Here is a 9,798-nt window from a genome sequence, read left to right on the forward strand (position 1 = left end):
ATAATCATCTTCAGTTTATTTTTCAGTCGATCCAAATTTTCACATATTGAGTTTGCTTAACTCACGACACAGCTGTGTTTATGGAGAAAACTGAACTCTCGTAGATGAGTAACATTATCATCATTCATTTTCTCCAGACTATGAAGAATAGGCAAAGATGACAGCTATGATCCTTCAGGCTTGCCAAGAGCTTACCAGAGTGATCTTCTATAAACATGCTATGGATATTTTCCCTAAGATACACACATTTTCAATTCCCTCAAAAAACTTTCCATGAAGCCCGAGCCAGGAAGGAAAGACAGATAAGACTGTGCTGGCCATCTTTATCTGCTCCCCGTCCCTTCTTCCTTCACACATCCTCACCCCTAAGCTTAAGAGAGAATCTTCTCCTTATTTCTAAGTGTTCCTCAAATTAGAAGTGGTCACTTTCCACAGCCTCTTCAGTAGTCCCAGCATGGCTCTTGGTTGTTGTATGGGGTCATTGGTCTTAAAATAGCCTGACTCCTGATGGCACATATTTAGCTTAATAAATGCAGCAGGTTTATCTGGTCTACTGAGGGTAGCCCGTAATATTGGGCAAATTGAGACTTCTGATGATGGCACAGAGAAAACATTCCTATAGGAAAAATTCCCAGTAATGCCTTTTCTGTGAATTGAGTCTAAAAGACATTCATCCAAGAAAAAAAAAGAAAAAAAGAAAATGTTGTGTTTTTGTTTGTTTGTAACAGAATAAAAATTAAAGGATCAAACTGGCCAACACAACAGTATGGGGAAGAAAAACTATCTATCTTATGAGATATTAGGAAGCCATTATAAGGATAACTGGATAATTATGAGGACTATGGAGCAACGAGGAAAATGGTTATGAAGACCATGTGTCTACTGATTACAATAATGTAAGAAGATGGATTGTCTACAATCACTGGAAAAGAACCCACACAGGTTTTGTTAGGCAGGAACAATTGTAAGTAACATTTCTGTAATTTTAAAGCATTTTTCATAATGTTGTACGATAAAAGAGAAGAAATACTTTAAGTAGGTTCTTATAATCTGGTTTTTTTTTGGGGGGGGGGGTTGTTTTTTGTTTTTCTTGAAAAGGGAAAAAAAGAAAAAATAAAAGGAACCCTGAGAAGGAGTAGAGCTATTCACAGTGAATTACTTCAGTTTCTGGACAGCCAGCCCTCATTTATGATTGCAAATATATTTGGACAAGTAAGGAGTTTCTCATTGATGAATTCCTGCTGAACAACCTTCTAGAAAGCTTAGAGAGAAACCTGGAAGGAAGATCTTAGAAAGCTGAGGATGGCCAATAAGATGAATTAATGATCCTAGAATGGCAGGAAGGAGTAAAGGAGAATGAGAGAGAGAGAGAGAGAAAAAAAAAAAAAGGTGAGGCAGGAATTACATTTATGAAGTACCTGCTATTTGCAAGGTCACTTGAACACATGCATGAAATACTTTGTATCAGCTATAAAGGAGATGCTCAATGCATAACTATTTTATCAGTTGTATCATTTCTGCTTTTATTAACTCTCTATGAGATATGTATTTGTATACTCTATAATCTGCTCTACAGAGGCATTCACACTGCCTTAATTTCCTCACATCTTATTATTGAGAAGACCAGTATCTCCTTTGAGATCTTCCCTTCTCTTGAATTGCCTTCCATATTCAGACTGGCTTTTCCAGAATGATGTTATTGCTAAGTACAGCAGTGCTTTCTTTCTGGGACCGAATGAAAATTGTGGATGTAGGTCTCCAAGAACACGCATGTTTGCATATGAGGAAAATACTTCACGTCATTTCAGGAGGTGTGCCTTGACCTCCAAGCTAAGATACTTGATCTGGGGATAGTGACAGCAATTGTCCAACTGGCACCCAGTGACAGTGGGCTCCAATGATGTAGATAACAGCTACCCTCGCCATGTAAGACTTCCCTTTTCTCCTAGCTCTCCTCCTCCAAAGATAGAGCCTGAAAAGGCCAGAAAACACAGAAAGCATGCTGAGGGAGGAGAAATCTTAGGTGAAAAAAGAAAGTGGTGCAACTCCCAGCTGGGGCAGAGGAGAGGCTTTGATCACCGATCAAGCAGTTTTGATAATTTGTTTGTGACTATATGTCCTAATATCTTAATTGAAACTTGTTTGGAACTTATGATGGCTAGAGAATATTTTTAAAATGGGGTTTGTTCAGAAACATATTCAGAAAAAAATTGCCCTACCAAATAAATTTTTATTTTTTATTTGTTATTTTTGCAGTTTATTTTTTATTGAAACATAGTTGATTGTACATACTTGCGGGGTACAGAATTAAATATCAATATTTGTGTGCAATATGTGATGCTCAAATCAAGATAATTAGTATATTCAACATTATACAATGTAATCATTTTACATGGCCCTTTACCAATTCCTCCCTTACCCCCCACTCCTCCAGCTTTCCCACCTCTGGTAACCTCAGTTCTGTTCTCTCTTTTTGAAAGTTCAAAGTATCATTGCAATTGTTGTAGCTTTCTTTCTTTCTTTTTTGTACTAATTTGTTTATATTTTTTAGCTCCTACTTATGAGTGAGGACATGCAGGATTTCTCTTTTTGTGCCTGGCTTATTTCACGTAACAATTTTCTCTAAGTTCATCCATGTTGCTGCAAATGGCAGGATTTCTTTTTTTATGGTAGAGTAGTATTCCACTATATAAATGTACCACATTTTCCTTATCCAGTCATTCAGCAATGGGCATTTACATTGGGTCCAACTCTTGTCTATTGTAAATAAAGCTGAGATAAGTGTGGGAATGCAGGTATCTCTTTGACATGATGATTTCCATTCCTTTGGATATACACCCAGCAGTGAAATTGCTGGATCATGTGGCAGTTTTATCTGTAGTCGTTCGAGGAACCTACATGCTGTTTTCCACAATGGTTGCACCAATTTACAGTCCCACCACGAGTGTAGGAGGGTTCCACTTTCTCTGCATTTGTTTGCTTGTCTTTTTGATAATAGCCAGTCTACCTGGGGTGAGATGATATCACAATGTGGTTTTGATTTGCATTTCCTTGATGCTGAGTGATGCTGAGCATTTTTTCCTGTGTCTGTTGGCCATTAGTACATCACCTTTTGGGAAATGCCTATTTAGCTCCTTTGCCCACTTTTTAATTGGGTTACTTGTTTTTTTACTGTTAATTGTTTGAGTTCCTTGTATATTCTGGATATTAATCCTTTGTCAGATGCATAGTTTGCAAATAGTTTCTCCCAATTTCTTGATGTCTTTTTGATCTGTTAATTGTTTCTTTTGCTATGAAGAAGCTTTTTAGTTTGATATAATCACATTTGTTTATTTTTTCCTTTTGTCGCCTGAGCTTTGGGGGCCTAGTACCATGCTGTTTTGGTTACTGTAACTTTGTAGTATAATTTGAAAAAAATGGGATGCTTCAAGAATTTGCATGTCATCCTTGCAAGGGGGCTAGAAGATGCTAATCTTCTCTGCATCATTTCAATTTTAGTATACATGCTGCCTAAGTGAGCACCTACTAAATAAATTTTAAAGGAACAATGGATGACAATAATAAATTTGCATTTTGATGTACTATTTATATACACTATGAATTTGTGTATATAAATATAATCTATATTTGTGTATATACTAGTATATAAACACAAGCACTATGTATAGTGTGTGTATATGTTTCATATATATATACATATATATATATAAAATACATAATTGAATATACTGAGTGCCAGGATTATGCTCGTTTCTTAACATAAATTATTTTATTTACTCACAATAGTCCAATGAGGTAGGAACCATATTGTCTCTAATTTACAAATGAGCAAACTGAATCACAGAGAAGTGAAGCCAATTACCTCAGGTAATATAGCTCATAAATCGTATTTTAAACAAAGCAGTATGAATTCAGAGCTGGTTTCCTTAACCTCTGGAATACTAACTTGAATTAATCTTCTTTAGGCTTGACAAGTCTGTACTCCTTTGGGAAAGTTGATCAGTGCTCTTGCTTATACCACTAAGGCATATTCCACACAGAAAGCAAATTAAACAGAATAAGAATGCTCACAGGATTGCCCCCGTAGGCATTTTTATATGAGACTGTTACCCCAGTTAGGCTTATGGGCCTTGCTATACCTCCACAGAAAAACATGTTAGATCCGGGGCTGGCCAGTTAAGTTTAGTTGGTTAGAACATGGTTTTATAACACCAAGGTCAAGGGTTCAGATCCCTGTACAGGCCAACTGTCAAAAAAAAAAAAAAAAAAAAAAAGAGAGAGAAAGAATACATGAAAACCAAATAAAATGATAGTCTTTTTGCTATTGTCTATTTTTTGGTCAAGTAATGTCCTATGGAGCATTTTACAGCTTCCAGAACACGGGCAGAAATTTAGCTAAACAAATAAAGCTATACCTACATATGTATAGCCAATTTGAATATTTACTTTACATAGATAGAAATATCATGAGTGGAAATAATACTCTTTGAAAGCCATACAGTGTAAGCATTCTGAAAAATTTAGCCCATCTGAGACATTTGAATTTCTTAGCCAACTTTGAAGTAGCACATATATTATATGTTATTACTTGCTTACACATAAAATAAAAGTTATTTTCTTTAGAATATGAGAATAATCATCTTCTATTTTTTTTCAGGCTTCTGCCATAATTTCTAAGCAGTAGATAAAGACTCTTTCAATGTCTTATTGTGCTTTTTCTTGTTCATAATGCTGGCTGGGCTGTGAGCTCTATGAGAGCAAGGACCCAGTCAGTCTTGTTCCCTTCAGCATCACGAGTGTCTAGTAGAGTACCTAGCACAGATAGGGGCCCAGTAAATATTTCTGAATGAATAAATAAAAGAACTGGAATAAGGGTTACTGTGCTGTGATGGTTAATTTTATGTGTCAACTTGCTTAGATTATGGTGCCCAAATGTTTGGTGAAACACCAGTCTAGATGTTTCTGTGAAGGTATTTTTTAGGATGTATTTAACAATTAAATCAGTAAACCAAATAAAGCAAATTACCCTTTATAATATGGGTGGGCTTCGTTTAATCAGTTGAAGGTCTTAAGAGAAAAGACTGAGTACCCCTAGAAAGAAGCAATTCTGTATCCAGACTGCCTTTGGACTCAAGATTGCAGCAATAGTTCTTCCCTGGGTCTCCACTTGCCAGTCTGCTTAGCAAATTTTGGATTTGCCAGACCCCATAATCACATGAATCAATTCCTATAAAATAAAAATCTATGTATCTATCTATGTATCTATCTATCTATGTATCTGTCTAGCCACATATACAGACACATGCACATGCACACTACTGGTTCGTTTTCTCTGGAAAACCCTAAATAATACTTGTGCCTTTTATTTGTATTTATTTACAAGCAATGACACAATATTTTAGGGTACACCTAATGTCATGCAAAAGAATGGTTTCTAGCTTTTCAATATATGTGGCTGCAGCATTTCCAGTTTAGCTGGGGATTTTTACATGGAATCAGAACCTAGGCTCTGTGTTTGTCATGTTCTTGTTTTCTTGCCCAAGACTTAGTAAACATTAGCTTCCTGGGTTGTAAAAGGAAGGGTCAAATGAAATTTCTTACCTCTCATGAGCTTCTTTTAACAGGCAAATCACCAACTTGGCGATTACAGGTCCAATCTGTTCCATATGAATGACAATTGGGCTGCATCATGGTGTTCTGAAGCCAACCTTTCAATCATTTCATCCTCTAATCCAGTTTGTATGGTTGTACCTGGCTAATTCACTTTCTAATTTCCATATCAGCAGCCAATTATGTGGATTTCTCCACTACAGCCAAAAGGTTTAAGTCAATTTATGGCATTAAAAGTAACTGAAAACAAAATCGTAATCAAGCTTTATTGGTTAATTTTCAACATTTGAAGAGTTGTTAAAAAAAAAGGACACAGAGAGCCTTTGACAGATAGAAACAAGGCATGAGTAAAAACAGCAGAGAGTGTGTTGATGATTTTTTTTAAAGCCAAAAATTGTCTAAGAAATATTTCTAAATTTAGTGCTTAAAATAGAAAATAATCCATCAACTCAGTTGAAGGAGTAAAAATGTTGCCAACTCATTATTTTCACCAATTGGGAACCAGCAGAATAGATTAAGAAGACCATATAAATATTGTGGCTTCATGGATATAAAAAATAGCCTTGAAGGAAATGACCATAAGACATGATTTTGGATTGAAATTGGATGGGACACTGGGCAGATAACAGAGGTGCTGTGCATTGGGATGGAATTGTGGCAGGTGAACTGTAGGGACAATGAGATGGGAAGGAGGATTTACAGAGTGGAGAATGGGAGCTCAGATCATTATCAACAAGAAGCTGGAAAGTGATGGAAATGATCAAGATATTCTATGTCTCCATATATACAGCATGATTGATGCTAGTGGGAAGTTAAGAAAACCTAGGTGTTTATCTCTAAGGTAAAGTATAAGCAAACTGTTGAAATACTGTGCATCAATTAGAATTGGCAAGCCAAATATATATAACTATATGGTTAGAGTTCCAAAAATTATATTATATAAAAAGGCAAGAAACAGAAGATTTATTTATCGGTACTATTTATATAACACAAAAACAACAACCCTGATTTATTTGTTGATTTATGTTAGTATGAATTCATGGCTATTTATTTTACGCAATGGGTTATAATTCAATACAATTGTCATTTATTTTTGTTGCTCAAATTGTTCCATTTTTGATTATTAAGACCTCTTTCAAGTTGGCTCTTGTATCATATTTATAATTAACTGAATTAAATTGCTTATACCTTTACCACAATTTTTTCAGAATATTTACTCAAAACTTGGTCATATTACAAGACGACTACAATGACAGTGATGACGACAACATTTTAGCTTAGTTTTAGAGTGTTTTTGAAGAAGTAAAACTGTCATAATATTTTTTTTTCAGAATATTTACTCAAAACTTTGTCATATTACAAGACGACTACAATGATAGTGATGACGACAACATTTTAGCTTAGTTTTAGAGTGTTTTTGAAGAAGTAAAACTGTCATAAGTTAATAATCAATCAAAATTGAATGCTTAATTATAACAATGTTAGTCTCTAATACCTTGAGGACGCAACACATTAAAATCTTATCTATGGGGCTGAAAGCAACAGTAACAGACATCCCTGTGGAAGACAGAAGAGGGGCACCGTATGGGAACTCAGGACTTGCTCAGAAGCACATGTGAGCCAACCCCTGAATTCCCTGAAAGAACTCTGTGTATGTGTATGTGCCTGCTGTGCCTGGACATGCAAGGACATAAGAATGGCTAAAGTGAGGGGAAAGTAGCTAAAGTTCCAGTCAGGAAGGAAGCGACATTAAGCAAAATAAAGATCATGTTATTTTTCCCAAAAGTTAGCAGTGTCTCACATAGCTAACGTGTGTAGACTCTAAACACAATGAAAGGACTGTGTTAGAAGACACCTAACTCAGGGTCTGGAAATATTCTTTTCTTCACTTCTCCCCCTCCCCTGGTTGGTCACCTCCTGCATCTTGATCCACAACTGATCACTTCCTCCTCCCTGGTTTCCAGGACACCTCATATTCCAGGTCTTGCTCCTGCTTCTCTGGCCATTTATTCTCAGTTTGTTTTGCTGGTTCCTTCCCATTGCCCACCCTCTAAATGGTAACACGTCCCAGGACTCAGCCCTTGCACCTCATTTCTTCTTTGTCTATTCCCTTTATTGGTGATGTTGTTCCATCTCAGGGTTTTAAATTCTATACACTGACTATTCCCAAATTTATATCCTCGGCTTAGACCATTTCCCTGAGCTCAACACTTGTATATTAAGTTGTCTACTCAGTCTTGTGTATTCTTTTGGATTATAAGAGGCGTATGAAAATTGGCAAGTCCAAAACTCAACTGCTGCCTTCCTCCACCTCCAAGTCTTTTCCATCTCAGGAAATGACAATGCCAGTTGCTCCAGACAAAATCTTTTGAATTATCATGGACTTCTCTCTTTCCTCAAATCCCAGAAAATATCTACCAGCAAGTCCTCTACAGTTGCACATTCAAAATATATCCTGAAACTTTTCATTTCTTAGCACCTCAGTCTCACCACCTCACCTGAATTATTGTCATAACTTCCTATCTGTTCTCTCTGTTTCTCCCTTCACGCTCCAGGAGAATATCTTCAACAGAACATTTAAACTTATATCAGGTCATACTCACTCTGCTCAAAACACTCCAACAGTTCCAAACTAAGTTCCCACCCTTACAGTGGCCCAAAGGCCCTCTTCACTGTGCACCCGTCTACTCCCCTTTACTTCTCTGGTCTCCTTTCCTGCTACTCTCCAGCTGCACTGACCTTGCTTTTTTCTTGAGCCCTCTATGAGCATTCGTCCCTCACGGCATTTGCCAGTTCTTCCACCTGGATGCCATTTCCTGAGATGGGTACTATTCCCTCCCTCCTTTCCGGGTTCTGTTTATGTGCCACCTACTTAGTGATCTCTTCCACCATAACCAATTTGCAGCCACTTCTTACACCAGGAAAGCACTCTCTCTTTCCTTTCTTAATTTTTTTCCATAACATTTATGCCTATACTACTATATATTTTACTTCTATGTTTATTTTCTGTCTCCTCTCACTAGAAAATCAGGAATGTTTGCCTATTTTGTTTACTGTCATTTCTATTGCACTTAGAACAGTGTCTGGCACTTTGGGTTCAATTTATTGTTGAAGATGGAGTGAATTGAATGAATAGACAAGTGAATTTCTTTGGTACATTACAAATTATGAATGATGCAGATATTATTACTTTTTGGTTTCAGAGCAGCTCAGTGTTTGTCAAGGTGGAATTCATGTTAAAATGACACTCTTTGAAAGGAGTTTTCCTCTCCCTCTATTGGGATTAATAATGGCCACTGCAGCCATAGTACCAGAAAAAGGTAAGAAAGTGGCAGGTAGAGGAAGCAGTCGAGCATCGAAGAAAACCCTTGCCTGCTGTTCTCACTCTCTATGCAGACAATGTGTTCCAGAGGCTACTGTGAGAGTCTGCAAGCTATTTCCAACAGAGCTTTATTTCGGCTTTGTAGCCAAGTATAATCTGAATAAAAAGAATAAGGCAGGTTATTCATTTTCTAATTGCTACTTGCACAACTTTTTCCTAATTGCATTTTCCATAGATAATTTGTGCCAAAATGAACATTCTACTAATGATGCTGGCAAGACAGTTTGTCAAACACTGACACCTAGTGAATGTTACTATACAGACCTTGTTCTGGGCTGTGTTTCAGGTCCAAGAAATTCCACAGACATTCAATTTAGGAGGCAGTCAAATCTCATTCACCTACTTTTAGTATTAGACTTGGCAGAGTTGGACTCCAAAGTGGCGCTCCCTCTCATTACTGGGCCCCTGTGCACGAGTGAGTGTATGCCCTTGGAATGCTGGCAAAAATTTGAATCTAAGGAAAACAACCCAACCAAGAGAGAAGAACTCCTGCAAAATTACCCAGAGAGCCTCTCAAGTCAAATATACATTTTTAATTTTCGTTAACTTCCACAGTGTGTGACCAGCACCAACCTCTACCTCTTCAGTGACATGGGGAAAGAGCTCAGTCTTCAGCCCATGGGGGTCTCAGGCTCAATTGCTAGGCTCACTCTGAGATGAAAGTGTCTTAAAGACTAAGCACTGGGATTTCAGAGTCCTCTATGCCAACTGGTATGGTTTAATTGAGGAATTTTAGAGCCACAGAGAGACAGGGACTTTTGTGAGATGTGATGAAATCCAAATGGAACTTGGAATCACACACAATT

At 37.1% G+C, this 9,798-nt stretch overlaps 1 non-coding gene across 1 annotated transcript; it reads right to left on the bottom strand.

Moving 5' to 3' along the window:
- Nucleotides 1–3,410: 3,410 nt before the first annotated feature.
- Nucleotides 3,411–3,522, bottom strand: LOC134371331 (U6 spliceosomal RNA). Its single transcript, XR_010022767.1, has one exon. It is a non-coding gene; the product is annotated as a U6 spliceosomal RNA (small nuclear RNA).
- Nucleotides 3,523–9,798: the final 6,276 nt, after the last annotated feature.

This window comes from Cynocephalus volans, chromosome 2 (assembly GCF_027409185.1).
Source record: "Cynocephalus volans isolate mCynVol1 chromosome 2, mCynVol1.pri, whole genome shotgun sequence".
Classification (NCBI taxonomy): Eukaryota; Metazoa; Chordata; class Mammalia; order Dermoptera; family Cynocephalidae; genus Cynocephalus; species Cynocephalus volans.